Source organism: Pseudorca crassidens, chromosome 1, assembly GCF_039906515.1.
Source record: "Pseudorca crassidens isolate mPseCra1 chromosome 1, mPseCra1.hap1, whole genome shotgun sequence".
Taxonomy (NCBI): domain Eukaryota; kingdom Metazoa; phylum Chordata; class Mammalia; order Artiodactyla; family Delphinidae; genus Pseudorca; species Pseudorca crassidens.
The window spans coordinates 109,871,682-109,899,252 of NC_090296.1; positions in this window are offsets into that span (position 1 = coordinate 109,871,682).

Genomic DNA, 27,571 nt, shown 5'->3' on the forward strand with positions numbered 1-27,571 from the left:
GATTGGGATTGACATGTATACACTGATGTGTATAAAATGGATGACTAATAAGAACCTGCTGTATAAAAAAATAAATAAAATTCAAAAATTAAAAAAAAAACATTACCAACCTTGGGAATTCCCTGGTGGTCCAGTGGTTAGGACTCGGCACTTTCACTGCCGGGGCCCTGGGTTTGATTCCTGGTCAGGGAACTAAGATCCTGCAAGCCTTGAGGCGTGGCCAAAAAAAATTAAAAAGTTATCAAACTTCAAAAAAAAAAAGAACATATATACCATAATTTCTCCCATCCTATGAAAAGAGAACTTTAAAGTGATGTGGAAAAAGAGGCATACATAGGGTTGAATCATATGAAACTGCTAGTTTCAAACCATTTTTTAACCTATAAAAAATGGCAGCTTTATATGGCTCAAATCAAAAACAGCAATACCTGAACACCTATGGTAATACAGCTCACTCCTAAAATACACTAAAACAAGGCAAATAGTTGGTTTAAAAGATATAAACCTAAGAGGAAGGGAAAACGGGAAAGGCAACAAGAATCCAAATGTTTGAAGGTGGAAAAGCAGGCAGATGAGTGATAATGCACCTAGCAGCTGTGATAAAATTGTAAGATGAAGTGAGGAAATCTGACAAGCAACCAAAGTTGTACTGTAGGATCTTTAAAAGGCTCAGGAACTGTCAGCACCAGAAGTTCTGGAACTAGGAGAGAAGAGGTGGAAAGAACAAATGAAATGATGGTCAAAGGCACTTTTTTTGAAGGAGATTCCCTTCCCTAATCCTCATTCCTGGGTAACTATCCATTTCCCATTTCACAAAAAGTTTGGAACTTTACTCTCTGGAGAAGACTTTTAAAAAGGTCTTTGCACATGGAGTAGACAAGCGTAGTGGACGGCACTGAGTGGTTAATCACATACCCAATGCTGAGAACTTCCAACCCTCTTCTGTGGTTCAGCTTAGAATGCTGGCAGCCAGATTTTGCCCTCCCAGCAGGGTGCTGGAACAGTACTCCCTGGAGTATGTGACAAGACCAAGGGAAGAGATATAAAAATAATCACATGAGAGGTTCCCCTAAAGAACTCGCCCACAAAATGCTACTGCAGGTCTCAAATTTAATCAACTACCTTATTTCCTATTATCATGAAAAAATAAGAATTGCCTAACATGTGAGGACAGACTCTAACACAGAAGATGGAGGCCAAAACAAACAGAACAATGCAAATCAGAGGTGGCAGGTTATACAAGGAGAATAGAATAAAAAATATATCATGAATCATTATCCTCAGAAATAAGAAAAGATAGTACATCCACAAAACTAGAACAGAATGCTGTGTAAAAGGAACAGTTAGAACAAACACCCCCCCCCACACACACACAACGCACACTTATGGAAATCAAATACATGATAGCAGAAATGAAAAAGTCTCAATGAAAGTATTTTTGAAAAGATTTTTAAAAGTTAAAGAATCAACTAATTTGTTTCAACATTCAAAAAACAGTCGTTCTAGAGAGAACAGAATAAATGTAGGAAGGGAAATAATAATATGATTCAAGAATATTTCCTATAATTGAAGGACATGAATCTCCAGATTAAAAGGGTACTATGGGAGGAACTGGGCTCTCATCAATGGACACTTTTGTGACATTTCAGGGAGTCTGGCTAGAAGAAAAGTTCCTACAAGCTGACGATGAGAATGAACAGGTACATAAAAAGAAGAATCAGAATAACTTTAGATTTCTAAAGCATCATGAAGAATTCAAAGGCAGGAAATCCAACTCAGGAGAAAAACCAAAGGAAATTTCTAGCATGGCACTGTTCCACTGGTCTGGACAGCACTCGGCTGAGATAGGAAGAGCATAAAGGTATTCCAGATGGATATACCCAAGAAAAAAGTGAAAATTTTAAATTTCTTGACGTGGCTGACTGTGTAGAAAATTGTACTGAAAAGCTTTGGGAAAATGTGGGGGAAATTAGCAACATATACAAAGACGACTAGTAACATGAAAATGCACACAATCACACGCACACACACACGTCAATCCACTTCGGAAAAGACAAAGGACAAGGAAGAAAGCAAATTTCGAGTAGTACTCTACAATACAAAGCTAGAAACATGTGCATAAGAAATAACTGAATATTGATTTATCCAAATACAATGGGGAAGGAGAAGCAGAAAAGAAGGAGCTAAATCCTCATCTATCACAATAGAAAGAAAAAACTACTTAAAATTCATTAATCCAAAGAGAGCAATAATGTATATTATTTAGAAATGTGTATGCTTAAATACCAGAAGAAAAACCCCCAAAACCAAAATAGTTGCCTATTTTGCCTATTTCCACAGGGACATTGGAAAAAGTGTGGTGGGGCAAGGAATTACTCAGAAATTGCTATAAGGCTTTTACAACTATTTGACTTTTAAACTATGTGCATGTATTACTTTGATAAAAGTAAATATTAATTTAAAAAATCCAAGTTCAGGGCTTCCCTGATGGCGCAGTGGTTGAGAGTCCGCCTGCCGATGCAGGGGACACAGGTTCATGCCCCAGTCCGGGAAGATCCCACGTGCCGCGGAGCGGCTGGGCCCGTGAGCCATGGCCGCTGAGCCTGCGCGTCCGGAGCCTGGTCTCCACAACGGGAGAGGCCACAACAGTGAGAGGCCCGCATACCGCAAAAAAAAAAAAAAAATCCAAGTTCAGTGAGCATGATGATGCAACCCCTTTGAAAACATTTTTCCCTGGCTTTGACACAGGCCTTTTTATCATTACCAACACTTACAAAACGCGCAAATTCGCAGAGCAGTGTGTTAAGTACTGTTCCTAGAGTCACAAGAATGCATCATTTTAAATAAATTCATCTTATGAAGTTCAAAGCTTTGACCTTAAAAGACTTGTTGAAAAAGAAGGGACAACACTTCATTGTATATTAACCAGAGCAGCAAACGCAAGAAGCACTTAGGCTAGAGAACATCACACATGAGACACCAAAGTTTGGTAAAATGAATATTAATTACTAGGAAATATCTTTAAGAAAAAAAATGTTATACTCTGCCGAGCTTTAAATCTACATTACTTCCTAAAGTGATCGTTGTATCTGTGGAGCTTTGTTGACAAACCATTTCACATCCTGTGGGTGGGTCTTGGAACATTCTCTTTGTGCTTACAAGGAGAACAATAATCTTGGCAAGAAGCTGTATGTGTACTAGCTTTATTTCTCTTAGCTCTGGGTGGATGTCCCTCCAAGGACCTTTGCTCTGGGCCAAATGTGGATGGGTGAAGTGTGACATAATTCTTATTTTTTGCATATGATCACTTAGGAGAGCCTGTCTTTGTCCTTCAGTTTCAATTCTGACCAGTCACCTTTTGATGGTCTATCTTTAAGGACAGCTGTTGAGAAACACTCTTCACATAAATACCATTCATTTTGCTTGAACTCACCCCCACCCTCCTGTTTTACATTCTTCACCACTGGCCCTGTTGGGCCTGTTTTTCTTTTGTCCATTGGCTGTAACGCCACATTCTTTTGCCCAGGTCTCTTGTTCTCTTGAATTATATCAAATGTTTGTACATTTTGTGGGATTTGGGTTGGATATGCATAGGCTTCTATAGCTAATTCTTTACCCTGATGAAAAGGTGTCCATGGACACCTTTGGTTCTGTTATCATATTTACAAGTTTAGTGCTATCTTTTGCTGTTCCTGCAAGCTCCCATTTGTAGTTATTATTTTTCCTGTTATCTGTCAAATAAGCTAATATCTGATGATTCTGCTGCCTTTAGGGTGATTCTGCCATTACTGGTATCTTCTCTGTGTTCTTGTTGGCTTTCTAGTCCTCTGTGGAGTATAATGAGTATTTTCTTGAAAGATTCCCTCTTACTTCCCTCAAATTTACACATTGTTTTTGAGGCTTACATTCTGAGTTCTAGTTGGTGCATTTCTTCATTTCCAGTGTCTTCATTTGGGTTGTTTGTGGTGGATCTACTGTCTAAGACTCTGCTCAAGTCTGGAATCAGGACAGGAGAACTGGCAACACTGTAGCTTTAAACTCAAGAGATCCTGAGGGATGGGGAAAATACGCAGAGACCTGGGAAGCCAATGCGGACATGGGAAAACTTGGAGGGTTGAGGGAGCCTGGAAATCCCAAGGGCTTCCAACCCAGACCCAGGCTCCCAGTGGTCACAGTGAAGGGGCCCATTTCCACCCTTTCCCTAGCAAAAGTCTCCAAATCAGTCTCCTGAAGAACCTTCCCTTATTGGAAATCTTTGGTTAGAACAACTAAAATAAATGAGAAAAGAACATTTGGTTCTCGGAAGTTCTGGTTTCAACCAATGTGACTAGAATACACGCATTTAATAAATTAAGGACATGTCTCTTTTGCTTAAATAGTTTGTATATTCAAAAGAAGATTTACATATGTTGCTGATGACATTTATTCATGTATTCATTAAACATTTATTAAGTACTTACTAAGATCCAGGTACTATATATTGGTCTATCCTTTTTGGATTATAATTCAGCAGCACATATTTAGAATCATTACTATTTTTACATATTTTGTACCAGTAATCTAAGTCTTGGGAATTTCTCCTAAGGCAATAATTCACGTGAAAAAAAAGTGATATATAAAACATATTTATAACAGCATTATTTGTAATGATTAAAACAACAAAATGCCCAATGATAGGGAATTAAGATAACTGTGGCATATTCATTTCAGGAACACTAGGTACATAGTGAAAATTATAATAACAAAGTATAGGAAATGGAAAAGCATATATCAAATGTTAGGGACAAAAATTTGTAAAAGTATGATTGCAACTGTATAAACACATACAGACAGGTATAAAAAGTTATAGACACCAATGAAAAATGTGAAGTTAATGTGATTGAATGGTCATATTATATCTTTATTTTCCTCATGATATACTATAAAGTTGTCTTAGTAGTAAGTAAAAATAATTAATGATATAGACCAAAAAAATTATTTTAAAAATCTACTTTTTGCAGTGCATGTAATGTGCACTGAATGTGGAACTCTTAGGGTCCCTAGTTAATAGTTTGTTTCCATATAGAAACATTTTGAACTAAGATGTCAAGGGAAAAGACATTCTCAGAAGCCAGTAGTGATAACCAATATCATGCAATACTCAGGGAATTCACCTCCGTACAATAAGCTAGTTCCTTTCCCAATCCAAATTTGTCTGGTTTCTATAATTTTTCACTATCCTGAGGAGCTTTTCCCCACCTTTGGTTCTTTCAGAAGCTTGAACTCCTTGGAGATCACTTGGGGTAATGGAGAATTCAGACCAAACTGAGTTAAAGTTTATTTTATGACTGACTTTCTGTGTGATGGTGAATGAATCATTTACCAAGTCTCAGTTTCTGCCTCTGTAGAAGGGGGATGATAATAGCCCCTCTCTCTTAGGGCTGCAATGATAAGGTATGTGAAGCTTCCAATATAATGCCTGCTCCCTCATTGGGGGACTCAATAAAAATGAATTTCCTGTCTCGAAGTTGAAAAGCAAGTAGGGTTCCATGAACCAAGCATTGTGTGGGGATTGGTACGAAATTTCCTAAGTAGCTGTTTCTCACTCAGCTGGCACCAAGCCCTGCCCATTACAAGGTGTGACCTCAAGCTGCACAGTGGTAGTGCCCTGATAGCAAGTTCCTGGCAAGACCATCCTACTGCTTGTTTTGTCACTATAAAGGCAATGTGTGCTTACTAAATAAAACTTGGAAAGGAGTAAAAAATGGAGCACAATCACCTAAAGTCTCCCTACTTGAAAAAGATGGCTGTCAACCTTTTGGTGTATTTCCTTCAGCCTTTCCCTGTGCATAGATTTAGGCTGGATTTTAAACACAATTGTAATCATGCTGCACATACAATTTTGCATCCTGAATTTTTCATTTCAATGTAGCAGATAAGCTGTTTTCAACCCATTTCATAGTTTTCAGGGCCATCATTTTTAATGGCTGTATAACATTCCAGTTTGGAAAACTTACAAGCAATACACATGCTCTCCTTTCCTGTGCCAACAAGCCTCTTGTATAATCTTTTCATTTCCAGGGGGACTTCTCAGTTTCCAGGTGGCCTCACATCACATAGCCAAAGGAACTTAGGAGCAAAAAAATCTAGCTGGAAAGGGTAGAGAAAGGGGAAGTGGAAAAAGGAATATGGTGAGAGAGAAAGCTAGGAAGAGGAGGGAAGAGAGAGACAAAGGAAGAGAAGGAGGAAGTAAGAGGAAAAAGGAGAAAGAATATGACACAGATGGAAAACATGTAAAGGAGAAGGAAAGAGAAGAGGAAGAGAAGGAATGAAAAGGAGAAGAGGAAGAGGCAAATAACTGGTGTTTTCATATTTAATGTGGTCTGCTCTAGACTCTCACATGATAGATGCTTTCTAAGGAAGACAGAACTTTCCTTGGGTGCTCATCCCTTTGGCAGCTTCCAACACATTGCCAGCCTCTGATATTGTTGTTCTCAGTCATTCATATTATAGTTAATATTGTGGCCATTGGAACTTTTGGTGTGCATTAATTCTTTATTCTGAGCCACAAACACATTTACCTGACATTCTTCTTTCTAAAGACTCATCATTACTCCACTAAGCAGATGAAAGCCTTTAGTGATTGATTTCCCTGGGTTTCAAAGGGCTGAGTTCTGGATGAGACACCCCTTGAATTCTTCCTCAAGGGATTTCATTTGGCTCTTCTTTGATTACATGTCTTTGGCTGGGATCAACTTTCTCTCTCCAGTATTTTGCTCCTGTTGCCATACTTGAATTTCAAGATGTGTGGTCCATTTACCACATGCTAGCATTTTTACAGTTCCTGGAGGGACTCTGGGCACATCTCCTGTTTTGAGGAAAACATGGTATATGGGAGACTCTGAAAGCCCCTCATGCTACCAATTGATCAGGTGAAATGAGGGACCTGAGCCTGGCTCCCCACAGCCTGTCCTGAGGACCATCTGCATATTGTGAGCCTGGGAACTGCCATCATCCAGAGGAGGATTGTGAACATCAGAGGGCCTCCAGGAAAGGCTGAAGCTGGATGTGAACAGCTTGCCAGCATGCCAGCACATTCCATCATGCCAAGAAGCCAAATGCTGCCCCATGGTGCCTTGGCAGGAAGACACCCTCTCACTTAGCAGGTTTGCAAGGTCTCCTGTCATCACAGCAGCCCAGGCCCAGCAAGCAGGCAGGACCCCCTCACCCCTCACAGTGGAATGGGGTGGGGACCTGGGTGTCTCTGCTAGGGAGGAGGTGTGCTCACAGAACCTGGGTTGAAACCTGACTCTCCCATTTAGGTGTTCTATGCTTTGAGCCAACGCAATGTTTTTTTGGACTCAGTGTCCTCAACTGTAAAATAGTGATTAGAATCCCTGTCCTGCCTACTTCACAGAGTTGTTAGAATCATAAAGGTGATAACAGAGGTTAATGTACCTGATAAGTAAATGTCCTTCACCGGTCAAGGGAGAGGGAGAGAGAGCTCTGTAGTGGTGGAAGGAACATCGCTTTGGAACCAGGAGCTCTGAGTTCAAACAACACCCTGCTAGTCACGTACCACTTGCCTTCATCAAGTCCCCTCATTCTGTAAATAGGCTGACCATGCCTGCTCATCCTTCCTCACAGACTTTCCGTGATGATTAGATGAGACAACGGAAGTGAAACTGGGACATGCTCTAAGACATTATTAATATTATTAATATCCCTGCTGTTGTTTTGGGCACTGTTGTCAAAAGCAATGCTCACCCTTGGTGTTACAGTCTGATTACGCTCCTCTAAAATTCATATGTTGAAGTCCTAGCCCTTAATGGGATGGTATTTGGAGATGGGGCCTTTGGAACATAATTAGGGTTAGGTGAGGTCATGAGGGTAGCACCCCCCGATGGGATTAGTATCTTAAAAAGAAGATACACCAGAGTGCTTTCTCCCTCTGTCTACACCATAAGGGACACAGGGAGAAGGTGGCTGTCTGCAAGCCAGGAAGAGGGCCCTCACCAAGAACTTGACCATGCTGGTACCTGGATCTCAGGCTTCTAGACTCAAGAATTGCTAGAAATAAATTTCTGTTGTTTAAGCCCCCCCGTCTGTGGTATTTTCTTATGGCAGCTCCAATAGACTAAGACACTTGGTGTTAGGCCAGGGAGATCCCTTCTCCTGCCCCAGAGTGTGGACTTCACATACCCCCCCACCCCTGGAATTAAAAAAAATTCCAGGATGAACAAAATACCAAACTTTTAAGTCAAGACAAGATCAGTAGCAGCAGCACTGTACTGACCACCTTGTAGCCTGAAGCAAAAAGAAAAATTAGTGATACTGAGCCTATTTTTATTGAACAATTTTGATTTTTGCTTATTGTGGATTTTTTTGCATAAATTTTGATTTTAAAAATATTGCACTGAAATATGATTTATCTTGATCACTTAGTTTTTTGAGCCCTCTGAAATTCTGTGCCCAAGGTCAGTGCCTCACTCATGTCGCCAGCCCTGGTCCTGCCTCCCCCCACGTTACATCATTTCACGGGCTGTACTGGCCCCGACCCTGTCTCAGCTTCCTCCTTTTCTTTATTTATTTTGGCCTGCATTGGGTCTTTGTTGCTGCGCACGGGCTTTTTCTAGTTGCGGCGAGTCGGGGCTACTCTTCATTGCGGTGCACGGGCTTCTCATTGCCATGGCTTCCCTTGTTGTGGAGCACTGGCTCTAGGTGCACAGGCTTCAGCAGTTGTGGCTCACGGGCTTAGTTGCTCTGCAGCACGTGAGAGATTCCCAGACCAGGGCTTGAACCCGTGTCCCCTGCATTGGCAGGCAGATTCTTAACCACGGCGCCACCAGGGAAGTCCCTCAGCTTCTTCCTTGACAAGCCAAATTTATGGTCTGCTGCCTTGCTTTTCTAAGCCCTGTTCGGTTAATCTGTATTGATAGTTAATTGCTGACAAAGGGTTTATTATTCTATTAGAAATTAGCAATTGAACAAAAGTATCCTAAAAATGCAATGTCTAAAGCCAAAAGGAAGACTCTCTCATGGTGGATTCTTAATCTTTTATTTAAGAAATGCTTATTCAATGTCCAATGGCTGTGTGTCTTGGGCTGGCACTGAGAATATGTAGATGAAGAGACACTGCCCCTGTTCTGAAGAGCTCACAACCTGGTGAGGAAGCCAGATAATTACTGGAGGACAGGGAAGGAGCTCTTAGGTGTTGCCTTTAGAATCAGGAATGTCTTCACAGATGAAGAGATGCTTGAACTCTCAAAAAAATGTTAACTGTGCTATTCTGATTCTGAGTCACATATGCTCATTGTAGAAAAATTGGAAAGGAGAAAAATATTAAAAAGTTAAAATATTTGCTCTCACATCCCAGGAATGACTATTATTAACATTTAGGTTAACTTATTTCCAATTTATGTCCACATCTATAGTTATATTTATATCTGTAATGGGTCACAAATAAGATGTGTTCAAAATAAAGAACTTTTAGGGCTTCCCTGGTGGTGCAGTGGTTGAGAGTTTGCCTGCCAAAGCAGGGGACACGGGTTCGTACCCTGGTCCGGGAAGATCCCACATGCCGCGGAGTGGCTGGGCCCGTGAGCCATGGCCTCTGAGCCTGCGCGTCCGGAGCCTGTGCTCCGCAACGGAAGAGGCCACAACAGTGACAGGCCCACGTACCGCAAAAAAAAAAAAAAAGAACTTTTAAAACTTACTGTAATTGTCTTCACCTTGTTCTGGAGCCCCATTCCAAGTGATGGAGTTAAAAAGAAAAAAGAAAAGAAGCATTTCCACTTAAGTGACTATGACTTAAAATAGTTTCTCTTTTGATAAATGTTCAATCAATTCAAAGTTTAAACTTCCTATCTGTACTTTTCTCAACTTTCAAGCAGACTCCCCCATCTCCTCCTTCCATGGTACCAGGGCACAGGAGGCAGTGTGCCTGTCCTCTGGGTCTGCCCTGGCCTCCCATGAAAGCACACATAGCCTGCTTGGTCACTGGGGATACTGCTCTGGGGTCCACTGAGTGTGTCTGATCTGGGTGTGCTGATGGTACCACATCCGGGGGTCAGGAACCTGAGATTGCTCAGGTAGCCATGTCCCCACCCCTCATCCCGACCTCAAGCCTCTTTTGGCTCACTAGTCCTGTAAGCACTGCTGTGTTCCCAGAGCTGGGTTTGAAGCAACTTCTCTGACACATCTAGTTTCATGGCAGGAGATGAGTCTAGGGATGTGGATATGGGCCAGATCATACAGGGCCTTACATGGAAGGGAAGGAATTGGGATTTTACCCTAAACGCAATGCGAAGCCATTTAGAGATTTAAGCAGATGATTGATGTGCTGTAGTTCTCATTATTAGCAGATCATGTTTATTGCTCTGTGCAAATGAATTGGAAGGGATGGAAGCAGAGGCAGGCTAACAGTAGTCAAGGCCGGAAACGATGACCTAAACTTAGAGATTAGAGCTAAAGCTTGGAGTTTGAACACCAGCAAGCTAATGGGCTGGATATGGGAGGAATGAAAGGTGGTATTTAGGAGGACAAAGGGCAGGGTGGATGACTGTACTACTACTGAGATGGAGGAACCTGGTTCGGGGACATGGGACCAAGAGCTCTGTTTTGGACATAATTTCCAGAATGTTCTTGAGATCTTCAAGGGGAGATGCTAAGTGGGCAGTTGGATGTATGAGTTCAGAAAAGAGGTGTTGGGTGTATTAGCAAAAAGTGGGCATTTAAACCCGTGGGAGTGAATTCAATCACATGGCGACAAACTTTAGGGAAAGAAGAAGTTGGATTCAGTAGAAGCCCTGGGTAGGCTCAACATTTAGAGCTGCATTTGAAGAGGAAGAGATGGCAAAGGAGACTGATGAGGAAGGAGGAGTAAGCAAGGGGGAAGCAATGCCCCCTAAACCAAGCGGAGAGGGTCCAGGGAGGATGAAGTGGTGGACTGTGGGATGCTGCTGAGAGAGTGACGAAAGTAAGGCCCTTCTGGAAAGCACTGCCAACTTCCCCTGGCAGAGTCAGGCTCTTCTCCACACCACCCCCAACCTTGATCCTCCTTATACACTCATTACACTGAATTACAGTTTTTGTTAACATGCCTGCCACGCTCTCTAGTCTGAGAGTGATCCTAGTTCCTTTCCTCCAGAGGCAGTGCAGTGTTTGGCCTTGTGTAAGTTCCCAGGAAATGTTAAGAGAATTTAAAAGATTGATCACCAGCAGGAGTGAGGAGACTGTGTTTGAAGAGATACTCATGAAGATTATGATGGGGCCATGACTCATTTTGGCCAGAAACGAGCAGGCAGACATCGTAATAGAGATGTGGACACCGCTGGCAACCACAGCCCCAGGGCTGGCTCCTGGGGGCTCCATTGGAGAAGCTCTTCTCTACAGCTGAGAAAAGGGATGGAGCTGATAAGGGGCAAAGAATGATAAAGCAGTGTCCATATGAAGCCATCCTTCTCTCCTGGACAGTGGAAAAGGCCATTGTCCACCTGGCGATTTCACCTCCACAACGCATGCAAATTAAAGCTTTGTTTTTAAACTAAATTGAATACATTGACGACTTTCTTGTGGACTTCTAACACAGCGTTAAAACTTCTCTCACTTGCTCTTTGATACCGTCCCAGATGCTCCTCCCTCAGTCAGTAGCCAGAAACTTAAAATTTCACTCCCATACAGACGTGTTTTTTCTCTGAGGCATTCAGCAGTCATAGAAGAAAGAGGAGGGGATGGAAATTCATTGAGTTCAGACCAGTGTGGGTAGATTCCTCCGCTACCCTATCCTTTTTCCTATTTACCACCACCATCTGGGTTGGATTTTTACATCCATCTCCCAGAAGAGGAAATGGAGGCTCAGAGAATTATGTATGTTGCCCAGCATACAAACTGGTGAGGGGTGGAGCTGGGAGTCAGTTATAGAATTGGATGGTGTTTGCAGCAGTGACTTTCTATCCCAGAATCTTGGTTACCCTGGAGTGTCCTCAGCTCCAGGGACAGCCTCCTGATTGGGGCACAGAAGGCGGCTCCCTTGGTGAGTCAGTTCTGCAGTGCTCTGGGAGCCATTCGGGAGCAGGGTCAGCCTAGAGCTCACTCTCCAGCCCTCCCCATGATCTGATAAGTCCTTCTCCTATATTAAATGCCTTTCTGTCTTAAATACACAGGGGGTTTCTGTTTGCTATTCTCAACCCTAACCAACAGCACTGTTTCCTTCCAGCCTCCTAACCTAGAGCCAGAAAGGAGGACGGAAACAATCACTTCACACTGAAACAACTCCCCTTCCCTATGTCTGCTCACCCAGCTTCTTTTGGGCCCATGACCCAGGAATGGCTTCACTCGGAGTCACTCCCCTCAAATAAAAAGCCATGAAGAGTATGGGGCCGGGTAATATATGCTGATGTAAGGGTCAAACAGGAACTCAGAGATGAAGGTGAATAAGACAGCAAGCAATTCTGTGTGGGACATTCTGTACAGGCCTCCAAATTAAATGGAAACTGTGGGGATTAATGGAAGGTTCAGAGCAGGAATTGGCTTCTGGCAGTGGCCTCAATGTGCTCTGCTCTCTGTCACGATGCCATTGTCTGGGATTTATGAATTTTGCTTGTACTATGTTTATTTATTTTTTAAGCTATAGAATTCCAAAAGGCAAGACAAAGCAGGGTTCAAGGTTCTTTGAAGAAGCAGTAGCAGTGGGAAAGGGAAGGGTTCATAATGAGTGGCACGTTGTAGATGCTATGACTTACTTTGTAAATGAAGGATGAGTTGATAAAGCACTTCCTGTAATCTGGCTGTGAGCTTCCATCCCCATCTTTTCTTCTGCTATTGTCCTCTCCCAGCTGGAATGGCTTCCTCCCCACTTTCTCCCCTGTCCACATGATCCACACCTGGCAAGGCTTGGGTCAAATCCTACAATCTTCTTTAAGCCATTGATTTTCTGGGCTTCCACCTGACAATGGTCTCACCTTCTCTGAGCTACCAACACCTCAGGCTTGGACATCCTTTAGATAGTTTCATCCTGCTGAGTCATGAATCTAGGCTGAGTAACGCTAATCTTGCTGCTAAAACACCTGGAAGGGAAACCAGCTCGCCTGGAGCACTTTTTACCTACCCAAAGCTTTACAGGGCTTAACTCCTTGAATCACCCTATCAACTCTCTGAAGGACACAAGAGCCCTCAGAGCTTAAGCAACTTTTCCAAGAGTACGTGGCCAAGCTGGGAATAGGACTGGGTTTGGACATAGGTCTGTTTGACTTTCAGATCTTGGGGTGCCCACTATTTCATACGGCCTCCACTGACATTAGGATGCTTTTCACAACCAAACGGTAAACCTCCTGTGGTCAGGAATCAGGTTTTTTCATACTGGTGTCCTGCCTCTGCTTGGAAGCGTCCCACACGTAACAGTTGCTCAATAAATATTATTTGGCTAATTGGGATTACAGGCCAATCACCTGATAGTACAGAGCATTTTAAACTTTTTAAAGTATGTTTACATTTGGTAATTTATTCCCTGTGATAGGGATGCTGATTAAAAACTTCCCATTACACACATTAAAAAGCAAACCAGAAACAACACTGAGGGCAAATGAATTGCCCAAAGTCACATGATAACAAATCCTGGCCGGCCTCTGATTCCTAAATTAGTTCTTCTGTTTTTTTAAATGTACTTATTTTATTTATTTATGTTTGGCTGCATTGGGTCTTCGCTACTGCATGTGGGCTTTCTCTAGTTGTGGCGAGCAGGGACCACTCTTCACTGCGGTTTGTGGGCTTCTCATTCTGGTGGCCTTTCTTGTTGTGGGGCACGGGCTCTAGGCACGTGGGCTCAGTAGTTGTGGCTTGCGCGCTCTAGAGCGCAGGCTCAGTAATTGTGGCTCAGGGGCCAAGATGCTCCGCAGCATGTGGGATCTTCCCGGATCAGGGCTCGAACTCGTGTCCCCTGCATTGGCAGGCGGATTCTTAACCACTGCGCCACCAGGGAAGTCCCCTAAATTAGTTCTTCTATTGATGTACCAGCACAAATACTGTAATGAGATACTTCTGAGACAATGGGGAAATTTAACTATTGACTGTCCACTAGATGATATTAAGGAATTGCATTAGTTTCCTCCTTCTGCTGCAGTAAATTATCACAGACTTAGTGGCTGAATACAATACAAATTTATCACCTTACATCTATGGAAGTTAGAAGTCTGAAATGGCTTTCCCCGGGGTAAAATCATGGGTTCGGTAGGTCTGCATCCCTTTTGGAGACTCTAGGAAAGAATCTGTTTCCTTGGTTTTTCCAGCTTCAAGAGGCCACCTGCATTACTTGGCTCACATCCCCTTCCTCCACCTTCACAGCCAGGAGTGTAGAATCTGCAAAGTTCATTCTGCTTCCCTCCTCATATCACCTACTCTGACACTTCTGCCTCCCTCTTATAATTGCCCTTATGACTACATTGAACTAACCTGGATAACTGCTCCATGTTTAGATAACTCCCCATTGCTAGAGGCTTAACTTCACATACCTGCAAAGTCCCTTTCACCATGTAAAGTAACATATTCACATATTCCAGGGATTAAGCTATGGATATCTTTAGGGGGACCACTATTCATCTTACTATAGAAGTTATTGATGATTTTGATAAATATGAGAGTAGTATAGTAATTATGTTTTTTAAATGTTCTCATTTGCTAAAAGTGCTTACTAAAATATTTATGGGTAAAAAAAGCATGATGTCTGATATTTTCTTTACAAATTCCAGAAAAATAAGTGGATATGTGTGAAGGGAAAATGGATGAAATAAGATTTGCAAAGTGTTTGATAATTATTTGATAATTATTGAAGCTGGGTGTTAGGTACATGGGGGTACGTTTTACTATTTTTTCTATTTCTGTGTATGTCTGAAATTTCCCATAATATCTTTTTAAACTATAGATACTGAAGTTTCCTGGGTAACATTCTCTAACACTATTCTCCTCTCTTCCTCCCCAGAGTTTACTGCCATTGTGAATTTGGTGTTTTTCATTCCCTTTCATAATTTTATAGTTTTACTACACATACATACATGTCTTAAACAATATATAGAACTGGTTTGTACATTTTTTCCAAATTTATATATTGCACATTTCAACAGAGTTTTTGAAATTTATTCATGTTGATACATGGATAATTATAATTCATTCTTTTTTAGGTATTTTAAAGTATTCAATGGTATGGCTATATCTAAATTTATCCCTTATGTTGATGTGTATTAAAGTTGTTTTCAATTTTTTGTTATCACAAACAATGCTGCAATAGGCCTACTTATAAATATCTCCTTGTGCACATGTGTGAAATTCCCTCTAGGATGCTAAGTAGTGAAATTGCTAGTTTGTTGGGTATATGCATCTTCGTCTTTACTACATCTTGCTAAATATTTAATTATGGGGTGGTGCCAATTTGTACTCTTCAGCAGTATATGAGATTTCCCATTTCTATTCACATCTTTATCCACACTTAGCATTTTAAGACTTTTCAAAAATTTTGCCAACCAAAGAGATGTGAAATAGAATCCACTGTTTCAATTTGCAAATCCCTGATAACTAGTGAAGCTGAACATCTTTTTCATCTGCTTAGTACTTTTCATTTTTCTCTTTCATTAGTTTTTCCTTAAACTGTGTCCAATCTAAAGTCTACCTCACCTACTGAGTTTTTAATTTTACTATTATTTTTATTTCCAAGATTATATTTTCTTTATTTCTGCTTTGTCTTTGGGCATTCTAAACATTCTTTCTTTTGAGGGATGTTGGTCCTTCTTGATTGATTTTCTGTGTCTCATATTTTTTCACCTCCTCTTTTTCTGTATTTGTATTTTTTGCTCCATGTTTAGAAAAACTCCTCCATGTTTTCTAGTAGCTCTTTAAATGAATTTGTTGGCAAGCAAATATATATCTTTTCTTTCCATGAATTCTTTCTTGTTCTTTGACTGCTTCTTTCCATAATGGCCTGTTTTGTGCTTTGTAGGGAAAATACATTCTTAAGTCTCTCTGAGGATACTAATAAGAATTTATTAAAAGCTTGCTTCTCTTCCTGAATTCTCTCTGTACCTCCTGGGTGATTGGTTGTGGATGTCCACCTTCTTGCTATTGGATTGCCTCAGCTGTCTGGTGGTCCTTGGTCATCCTACCATATTTTACAAATGAAGAAACATGTTGAGCATCAGACCCAAGAGAGCACTCAACACAGACTTGTTAGGACCTGCTTCCCCTCTAGGCCTCTGTCCTCAGTAGGAATTCTGTCTGCTGCCTCCTGTCCCAGAGCTGCTCTGGGGCTCTGCACAAAGAAGAGCCTCCACCTTCTTGCAACCTTTCTGACTTGGGTCTCCCTTCTCCCTGGTTTATCAGTTAACACGATTCCATCCCCCTCAGAGTCCTCCATAAATTTATCAAAATCTCTGCTATTGATATATCTCTCCCCTTCCTGTTCTCAACACTTGGAAAAGTGTGCTTCATTCCATTCTATGCTTCCTAAGCCTGATGGGATTTATGAAGAGGGGTGGGTGAGGGGCTTAGAGCATCAGCTGAACATCAACTGATGTTTTGAGAAAATCACTCTGGCTGATGTGTGGAGAGGGCTTGGCTGAGGGCAGAAGTTGGAAATAAAAGTCTAGTTAGGTTCAAGTGCACCTGTTTCAAGTGCAAGATAAGGGGGCCAAGTCAGAACTGAGGGAGTTAGAGAAAAAAAGAGAGAGAGAGGGAGAGAGAAAAGGATGAGGATGCATTTTCAAGATAGGACTGACTGAGGTCTCTTCTCCCTTCTTGTGAATGTTTCTGGACTTGTGTGATCCTGGGATAAGGGGTCTCAGATGATGAATCTGGGGAACAGCATGGCACGGTGAATAGAGCACTGGGTTGGGACAAAGGCAGGCCTGAATTTGAATTATATGAGTGATTTTTATAGCCTACCTCATAGCCTCAGTGTCCTCACCTATAAAATGGGCCTGCTAATACCTACTTCTGTCAGTGAGGAAACAGAATTTCCTTGGACTACCCTGAAAGGGGAGTGATTACAAAAATATAAGCAGATTAGCCTGAAAGTAGAAACCTGATCAGAATCAGGCTCATGGATCTCTCCACTGCTCTCTAATGGCCCAAATGACTTCTCTTGCAAAGCATTTCCATCTCTGTGTGTCTGTTGTAGCTCTGTATTATGAATGCCAATTTGAGGAAGGAGATAGTCTGGTTGAATTAGCTCATTATTTTCAGCCCAGTTGGATAAAGCCCTTCACAACAGGTCACTGGTGGTGACCACTGACTGAGAGGCCTGTCTCAGGTCAAATGACCACCTTCCTCAGTAAGGGGCCACTTCTGTGCAAAGAGAAGCACAGCTCTGCTTTCCTGGCCAGGGAGGGCTCCATGTGTTAAGATGAAAAAGGACCCGGGGAGGCATACGTATCATGACTAACATGTCAACACTTTATCTATTATAGTTGATGTGACTAACAAATAAAACAAGAGATGTTTAAAATACATAGGGAATAACATTTTTGGATGAATTCCACCTCATTAAAAAAACACCCACTTGCATTACACAAAAAGGTGTTCAATAATTGTTAGACTCCCCAGCACCCCATATTTCGGGGCATCCTGATTAGCAAAAATTAACCTAACTGTAGAAGTGAAAGTTGCCTTTGAAATGCATCTAGAAATAAAGACTGGAGAAATAAAACAGCCCAGGAATTTGGGGGAATTACGTTGTTTCCTTGGTTTTGTTTCTTTGTGAGAATCTCTATTGTAGATATGGTGAATTGAATTAATTAGCCTGAGATGAGCTTTCCTCTCTTTATTTTTCTTGAAACTCCAAGTCAAAATATGATTTATATTTTCAGGATCATGACTGTTCAATATCTATTTCTAAATCTGTCAGGTTAAAAATGTATATGAAAATGGAACCTGTAATACTGTCAATTAATAAAGGCACAATTCTCAGTTTTTCCACCATATGCATTCTTTTGTTCGGCTCCAACGTAAGTGCTATTTTCTGTGCTCCTTTTTAACTTTTAATAAGGTTCCTTTCTGTAGAGTGTGGATAATGTTGTGAAAAAGTAGCTAAAACATATTTTCAAAAGGAAAACAATCCTTAACTGAAAAATGGTCCAAAGGAAGAGGGAACCCAGCAGGCTTCCATGACACGTGCACGTAAATTTAACAATCCTTATGTATTACTGCGTGTTTGACAGGAAAAGGGGAAGAGAAACAGGTCTCATTGTTTTTGACTTTGTATCTTGTTACTCAGTTCTTTCAACACTTCCTTATTAGCTCGTGTACTATGGTGGGACACTGGATGTGTACAGGAGAGAAAGCACAGACTAGGGCCTGGAGACCAGGAACTGGGCACCCACACTGCTCTAACCCAGCTGGGGATGCTGTGAAGGGTATTTCCCCCTCATCCTTCAACTCATCATCTGAAGAATAAAGAGCAGGTTTGGACTAGGCTAGAGCTACCCAATGGAGCAGAGGCCTAACGCTGCTGATCTGGGATTTGGGAACATATGATCACTTTGAACCACATAGCAAAAACATTGATTCCCTTTTCAACTTTCATTCAGTCTTTTCTCACATTGTATCTCATCATAGAGAAAGCCTCAGTTTGGTGCTGGCATGTCTTTAACACTTCTCTAATCCCTTACTGACTTTCCTTTTAAAAAGAGTGGGCTTCAGGCTCGGAGCCGTTGGCAGGCAGCAGTATCTGACTAGAATTGAAATACTGTCTCCACCACCACCACTCCCACCAATGGTATTTGATTTCACTTGCCTTCTAATTACGGCAAGTGATCCTGCTATTCCACTGATAGCAGTAATACAACGTTCTCTTTGAAAATAAGTTGAATTTTAAGTTTTAAAAGTATACCTACTGAGTACTATTATTTGTACAAGAGGTAAATGGATATGGCTGAAATGGTCAAGTGATATGACTGAAGGTGGAAAACACTGGTCAAGATGATCACCCAGAGCCCTGACACCACTTGAGCTTAAACTTTCTCATGTTTCATGCCCTCCGACTTCTGTTTTTATTGATAATGCAAACACATTTACAGAGGACAAAATACCCCTTGCCCATCCTCCTTATATGACAATTCACTCCCAGAATCTTTGTATTGGGTTGGCCAAAAAGTTCGTTCGGGTTTTTCTGTAAGATGTATATTGGTCAACCCAATATAAAAAACATAGGAATAACCTGTAGTTCATGTCACAGGACTGTAAAAAGAAAGTGGGAAAACAGTTCTTTAAGAGTTTTAGGAAAGCTGTAAATTCCCAGTTAAACATGACAGATTGAACACACACATTTATTTCGGCTCTCTCTCAAAACTCAACTGAAAAGACAGGTAAGGAATAAAACAGGTTTGCGCCTATGAGGACAAGGAAAATGGGATGGGAGACGAGAGGACCAGAAATGCTAAAAAGTATTTTGGAAGGTGGAAAACTTGTAGATGAGGGATCATTGGAACATTAAGTGTCTGCACAGAGAGGTACGAGTGAAAAGCCAGTTGGTTCATTCTTTAGGGCCTTTGAAAAGCTCAGGAATTAGAGATGGCAAGTCCCTCTGGAGACAGCAGAGGGGCTTCAGACAAGATGACTGCTGGAAATCCTGTCGAAAGCAAGAGTTTCTCAACCTTGGCTCTCCTGACATTTGGAGCAAGAGAATTCTTTGTTTGGGGGCTGTCTTTCATCATAGGACGTGTAGCAGCATCCCTGGCCTCCACTCACTAGATGCCAGAAGCACCCCCTTCTCCAGTTGTGACAACCAAAGAAGTCTCCAGACATTGCCAAATATCCCTTCAGGTGCAAAATTTCCTGCCAGTTGAGAACCATTAATTTAAAGGATCCCTCACCTCTCTCTGAACTCGTGCAGACAAATCTCTATTACTTTTCCACCCCAAAAGTAACCAGAGGTCTTTTCTTTGAATACACTGGACCAGAGAAGCTCCAAACCTGGGAACAGGAGGCACAGAGAAGGGAAAGGTGAGGTGCCGGACTGGAAGCCAGGGGTTAGGTAGAGGAGATGCTCCTTCTGTTAAAAGTTTGGTCTGTCCCTCGGGTCAGATGATTTAGTGATGAGACACAGAGAGCTAAAGGCAGTTATTAACTCCAGGGAAAACAAAAAGGTGATTGAGAAACTAAATGTAATCATAGAATACTACTTGGTTAAGCTATGAGATATATATATATATATATATATATATACACACACACACACACACACACCCCTATATACACACACACTATATATGTATATACACATGATGTATAAGCTAGACATACACACATTATCTATCTATCTATCTATATACATATGTTTAACTCAGTGTTCATAATGATATAGAGATTGGACATCACGTTTTTCAAAACTGTGGTGTAGTTAAAATACAAGGATGTGTGGGACAGTTGTGTTTGTGACTGGGAGTGGTGGTGGTAGTTGTTAAACCCTCATCTTACATAAGATGTCAATAAAAATGTTACTCTTCAATAAAATTAAAAAATCAAGATATAGAGCATATACATACTATTTAAAAACATAAAAGCAAACTCTAGGAAAAAGACTAAGAGAGTTGAAAGTAGTTGCCTCTTAGGAGCAGCACTTGAATGCGGGGCAGAGTAGGCAGGGTACTGATATTTTCAGGATAAATCTTTTAGTACCATTTGCCTTTTTGAACTACATACATGTTTACACTGATGCAAATCATTTTTTGTTAAATAAATGCTATGGGATGGCAGCTAGGAGACTTAATGATGAGTGAACAGAGAAGAGAGAATATTCATAAAAGGAAAAGCACGACACATTTTTTGTATCTATGTGGAATGAAGAATAGGTAGAACACAGTGGGTATATCATGACAAAATGAAGACAAATGTAAAATCACAGACTGTATTCTTTTTTTAATAAAGGAGAGAGTTAGAACCAACATTTGTTTACCATCTACTAAATGGCAGGAGAGCATCAGGGATTTTCTATACATTGTCTTATTTAATTCTCATGAAAATGAAATGTATATTATTAGTCTCATTCTATAGGTAAGAAAGTGAAGTATACTTGGGAACAGGGAGGCGCCAGAGTGCATGGTGTGGAGTGAAATGCCCTTGTTTAAAATCAGGCTTCTGACTCTCATGAGCTATTGCAACCTTGGGCACATACCACAACTTCCTGTGTGTCTGCGTTCTCTTATATAAAGTAGGAATAGAGATGAGAATAAGGATTATTATTTCATCTCTTAGGAAAAGTGTGAGGAATTTATGAGTGAATACGTGCAAGGCATTTATAAGAGCACTTAATACGTCCTAAGTGCTGTTATTAAAAAAGGCACATAGCCAATCAAGATTGAATGAAAACAGTAAGAGACATTTTTCTGAAACTCAGTTTCCTCATTTTATTTGACCTCTCTGGGCATTTGGAATTATTGACACTTACCCGAGGTCACATAACTGTTAATTAGTGAAGCTAGACTTTAAATTCAAGTCTGAATGTCTTCAAAGCTCAGGCTCTTTCTCTAAAATCTGTTGCCTCCCATTAGCTAACGGGGCCAGGGGTGGAAAGGCCAGCTACACAAGCAGAAAATATCAACACTAAAAAACAGAAAAAGAGAAATGAAGGAGGTGGCCAGTGAGGAGTTAATATGATGTTGAGTCAGATAGAGAGGGAAGTGTGATCTATGAGGATAGATCTATGAGGATAAAAATAAGATGACAGCGTGGGGAGGAGAGGGTAGAATATTACGTTACTGAGACAGAGGTAATACCCAAGCAAGCTTGCACAAGAACATTATGATTGGCGGAAATGAATTTAAGTAGGGAGGGTCTCAGGAGAAGCACTTGACTAGTCTATGACATAGCTTACTTTAACCCCTGGAATGACGACAGAAAGATCCCAGTTGGACCTTCAGAGTTTTCCACCTTAGGAAGCTTGCATTTTCCCTCCACCTCATGCACTCTGCTTTCCTACTATCCACAGTTGTAATCAATTTTCTGTTTTGTGATTATCTGTTTAACATCTGTCTCCTTAACTAGACTGTAAGGTCTTTGAAGGCAAGGACTATGTCTGTCTTGGTCAGTCGTACCTACCCAGTGTCTGTTACAGACTGAAGGAAGGAATAAAGGGAAAGAGAAAGGACATGCGTCAATATTTAATAAATTATACTTTAATGCTGTCCCCAAAGACCAGAGACCATGCCAGATGTAACGGAAAAAGTAAATTAGTCAATATTTTGGTATAGGAATTAGAGTGTGCAAGGTGGAAGGATCTTAGTGATCATCCATCCATCATTCATTCATTCAACTAAGTTTATTAAGTGTTTATAATGTGCAGAGTCAGGTACTAGTCACTAGGAACATAGAGAGGAGTAAGATATAACCTCTGCCCCAAAGGAAGTGCTTCCAGTTAGAGGGGAGAAGGGGGAGACAGATCCCTGAAGTAGGAGGTGATGAAGGATATGGTGCCAAGAGGAAAGAGAAAGGAAAATGGAAAGCAACAATCTATTCTCATAACTGTTCATTAAACATTTTGCATTCGTTCTCTTTGTTCCCAGGAAATAATAATTCTGCAATGCACTCGGGAATCTAGACTTTCCTAATGAATAAAAGCAAGGTGGAGCCCCAAATGTCCTTCCTTCCAGTGGGCTTGGGGAGGTGGGGCTCAGTTATCAGTCACCCCTGAGGGACTCATGCCAGCCTCTTATCTAGTGCAGTGGCTTTCAGATTGGGGTTTAAGAAGCACAAAGGTATAGCAAAAGAGAGTTGCCACCTTGAATTCTGCCTCAAAATGGGCATTAAAACAAACAATCCCTAAATAACCTATCAACTATGCCCACCAACTTTTGTTTTGTTTTAGAAATTAGAAATAACATTTTAAACATAAAGAATGCAGAAAGGAAGTATTTTGGTAATTGGAACATTTCTTTAAACAGAGAATGTCTACTTTAGTGCATACAGGAGGACCCTGGGAGCTAGGGAGCTGGAAAGACTTGATCAAGGCCACAGTGAGTTGGTGGCAGAGCTGGGGCCAGAAGCTGGCAACTCCCAGACCAGTGTCCCATCGTGCAAACAGCGGTGTCTAAAATATGATGAGCAAACTACAAACAAGCCTTTCTAGTTTAGGATGTGTCCTATGACAGCAGGGTTCCAAGAAAAGGCCAATCTTGCCTTTGGAGGTTGCAGCCAGTTATGACGCAGGTGGAGAGACGGGGAAAAGCAAGTCCTCCCAAATGGAAAACCAGCCAAACCCGCCAAAGGAAAACAGCTTCTGAGGCAGGGGGGCTGCTGTCCATTAACAGTATTTAAGTGTTTCCTTTGGCATGTCTTCACTCTGATCACGAAAGAAGGGGCTCTTTTGAAATACTGGGCACACAAAATATGTAGTAATAAAAAGAATTAACCTTTGACACCAAGTCTTCATTCATTAACTTACTCATTTTCTCTTCATAACACCGCTGTGAAGCTGAGGGAGTTGTCATTTCCATTTTAGAAACGAGGAACCGTGGCACAGAGAGGTTAAATAACTTGCCCTAGGTCACTGAGCTAGTAAGAGGAGTTGAACTCAAGAAGTGTGACCGTAATTCATGGTCTTTTCCATTATGTTCCAATGTGTTATGATACGGAGCACTGTCAGGCACACATCACTGCCCAGAGATATGATTGATTCATGTCAATCTAAAAAAGAATACAAGATCTCTCACCTAATGATGGTAACTATAATTTATCTGAGGCATCCAACAGCTTACCAAGAATTTTCCACATGCATTATTTTATTTAATATCCACTGTAACCTATGAAGGAGGTGTCATTATTCCCATGAGGACCTGAAGCCCAGGTCAAACAGCTGTGACCCAGATAAGCCAGGATCCAAACTTCATGTGCCTGGCCCCCCAGCCTGAGCTCTTAACACAGGATATGCCTTCTCAGGATTTTTCTTCCTCTAACTTCAAAGGCAGGAGGGATATAAATGCATCATCTGTTGTTAACATTTTGCAGTTTGGTGGGGTTTTGAAGTATATGACGAACTAACCATACAGAGTAAAAATTTATATATCTAGAAAAGCTCAGATAAATGATAATTTCTTTCTTCCAATAATGTATGATAATCATAATAAGCTGTCTAGAAAAATGGCAGTGATTAATTTTTAAATCTGAAAATGTCAACAAAGAATCATTCCATTATATTCAGAATTATTTAGGGTTATCATTGAAATTAATACCTTGCTCAAATTTCTACAGTGCTTTTCAGTTTACAGAGCTTTCATGTTCATTATCTCATCAGACTTTCACAAGATGGGCATGATCAATTTTTATTCTGCCCATTTAACAGAAAAGGATATTGAAATTTAGAGAGGTTAACGCTTACTCACAGTAGCTCACAAGAGATAGAACGGGAGTTTAATCCAAATCACCTGACTCCAAGGTTAAAGCTCTTTCTACAACCCAGCTGTAGCATCCCCACTGTATACTGTTAAAATAAAAAGTAGACTCTGAAGAAGATTCCAGGTGCAGCATATATGACCCCTTTCTGGCACATCCCACTGCCTGCCTCTTCCAGGAAACCAAGTTTATGGAACCTCTGGCAACCATCCCTGGGGTCCCTCCAGGAAGCTCATTCTGAATAGACTGCTGATATGTTTGGTGGCACACACGGGAGTCTGAGGCTTCTGGGCAGGACGTGTTCTCTGCAAAAACACCCACAGCAGAGAAGCATTTGAGAGGCAGGGAGGTGTTTGGAAATGACTGAAAGAGATATGACGCGTATGAACAGATACAGCTTGGGGAGTGACTCATATGCAGATATTAATCAAAAGAAACTTAACACCTGAAGAAAGAAGAGAATCACCCAGAACGACTACAAACTTGATGACCATACATACTGAGGCCTAGCCTACATTTGGCACTCAGGACAGTCTGCAAACAACATCCAGTGTGCTCCTTCTCAGAGCCCTAGCTGGCCCTTGCCTCCTAGCCCACAAAATCCAGTGGGACAGAAGTAAAACGACAAGTTATTGGTCTGGGAACACACTACTGACTATTTAATGAATTTTTTTTTTATTCTGCGGTACATTCTCTACCATTTTGCAGAAGGACAAAGGACATCCTGGTCCTTTTCACAGAAAGTAGTCTTGTTTTCCTTTAGACCCAGATGAATATCACCTCCTTGGTTAGGCTTTCTCTGACTTCTCCCCGAGGCAGCATTTAATGCTCCCGCCTTTGGGTTTTAACTCATCACACTGTATTATAATATTTATGTACCTTGACGTCAACCATTGGACAGGGAGCTCATTGAAGCTGAAGTCCAACAAAGTATCCAGCCCAAGTTAGGGCCCTCAGAGATTTCAGTTGAATGCATAGATGAAGTGAGTAGTACTGATAAGGAATTAAAGTTAATTTTTAGATAATTAGGACATGATGAATGAGAGCAGCACTTGCTATTGAAATGAAGTTTTTCTTCAGAAGCCTACGTTTCTTAAATAGTCGTAAATAATCTATTTTAATTTTACCTTCCCTTGCTCCTGCTTAACCAGAGGAAATCGGTGAATATCAAGAATCTGTCCTTGCTGTCTGAAAGCCGAGGAAAGAGTAACTGATTCTTATCAATGAGATTAGAGCAGGTTTCAGAAACCAACATTTCCCCTTTCCGAGCACTGTTCTCACTTGGAAGGACTTGTTTGATACATGCCTCCTGCATTAGCCTTTGCAAGCTGGGCCCGTCTGCACTGCTGACTGCTGTCTCTCTAAGGTCTAGCACAGTGCCTGGCAGGGGGTAGATCGCAGTAGACCTTTGTTTAATGGATACACAAATAAATTAATCAATTAAGGACTTCACAGGAAAGATGGCATAGATGAACCTTGCATCATTAATACCAACTGCAGGGCTGCCCTTTACGGAGTGTCTATGGGGATCAGCCACTGAGCTCCTTAAAATCCATGTAGAACAAGGATTAGTGCCCGTGTTTTACTGATGAGGAAACCAAGGTTCAGAGAGTTAAGTAACTCACTTAGACTTGTATAACAAATTTTTGACAGGACTATCCATAAATCGAACCAAGCTGTGGTTGATCCCAAAGCCAGTGCTTAGATGAAGGGAAAAAGCAGTTCCTGGTCGAGAAAAGAGCATGGATAAAGTACAGATGTGGAAGTGCCTGATGGGTTCAGAAACTGGCTTAGAAACTGGAGAGTAGGCTGCCCAGAGAGGAAGAGGCTAGACAGGGAGGTGAGGTGGGGCTCTTCCCAGAATCCAGGACTATAGACTATACTGGAGCTACACTAACTCCGGGCTTTCCCTTGAAATTTCTGAATAAATCCTAGGTAACAGCCTATTTGCTAGGTTTTTTGCTAATTACAGAAGATAAAGAGAAGAAAATTTTCCATACTTTAAGGTTCCAGTTAGTTGAATTGCAACTAATCAAATTTCACTGTGAAAGAAAATGTCCTAGCTGGATGCTTACTTACCATTTACATTTTTTATTTTGAAATAATTATATATTTTCAGAACAGTTGCAAGAATAGTACAGGTAGCTCTCCTATACACTTCACCCAGTTTCATAATGTTACCATCTTAAATAACTACTGTACAATGACTAAAACTAGGATATTAATACTGGCACAGTAATTTTAACTAACTCCAGACTTCGTGTGTATTTCACCAATATTTCCTCTAACAGACTATTTCTGTTTCAGAATCCAACCCAGGACCCCATGTTGCATTTAGTTGTTATGCCTCCGTAGCCTCCCTCAATCTTGTGACAGTTCCTCAAACTTTCTTGTCTTTCATGACCTTGATGCTTTTAAAGAGTACTTGTCAGTTAGTTTGTAGACTGTCCTGCAGTCTGGGTTTGTCTGATGAGCTCTCATGATTAGATTGAGGTCAGACATTTTGGCAAGATATGTCAAGTCTTGCTGTCTTGGCAAGTACCTCACAGTGCATCGTACCAGGGGATACATGATGTCAAAGCTGACCTTAGTCACTTAGTAAAAATGCTGCTTGCAGATATCACCACTGTAAAGTTACTATTTTTCCCTTTGTAATGAATAAGAATCTTGGGAGAGATACTTTCAGACTATGCAAATATCCTATTTCTTCTCATTAATTCTAGCATCCACTGGTGGATCTTGCCTGAAACAATTATTACTATGGTGTTCTAATGTTGATTTCATATCTGGCACATTCTTTTTACAATGATGAATTGGACTGCTTCTGTAAGGAAAGAATGTCCCTTCTTCCCCGTGTATTTACTTATTCAATTCTTTATTTATATTAACATAGACTCATGAATATTTGCTTTATTTTATGGGCTCTAATCCAATACTATCATTATTTTTTGCTGTTCAAATTGCGCTGGCTTTGGCCATTGAGAGCTTCCTGCCTTTTCAGCATGCCCTCATCCTTCTTACTTTGTGGTACCATGGATACTCCAGGCTCATCTTGTGTTTTCCCTGCCCCAGCCCTTCTCCAAGAAGTCCAGGTTCCTTTTATTGAAGAAAGGTATTTAGAAACCAAAATCTGGGTACTAGGTGTGATCATGGCTGCTACAGTACCATTTCCTCTAGGCCCTCTCCCTGGACAGAGATAAGAAATACATATATGTTTATTAACCCA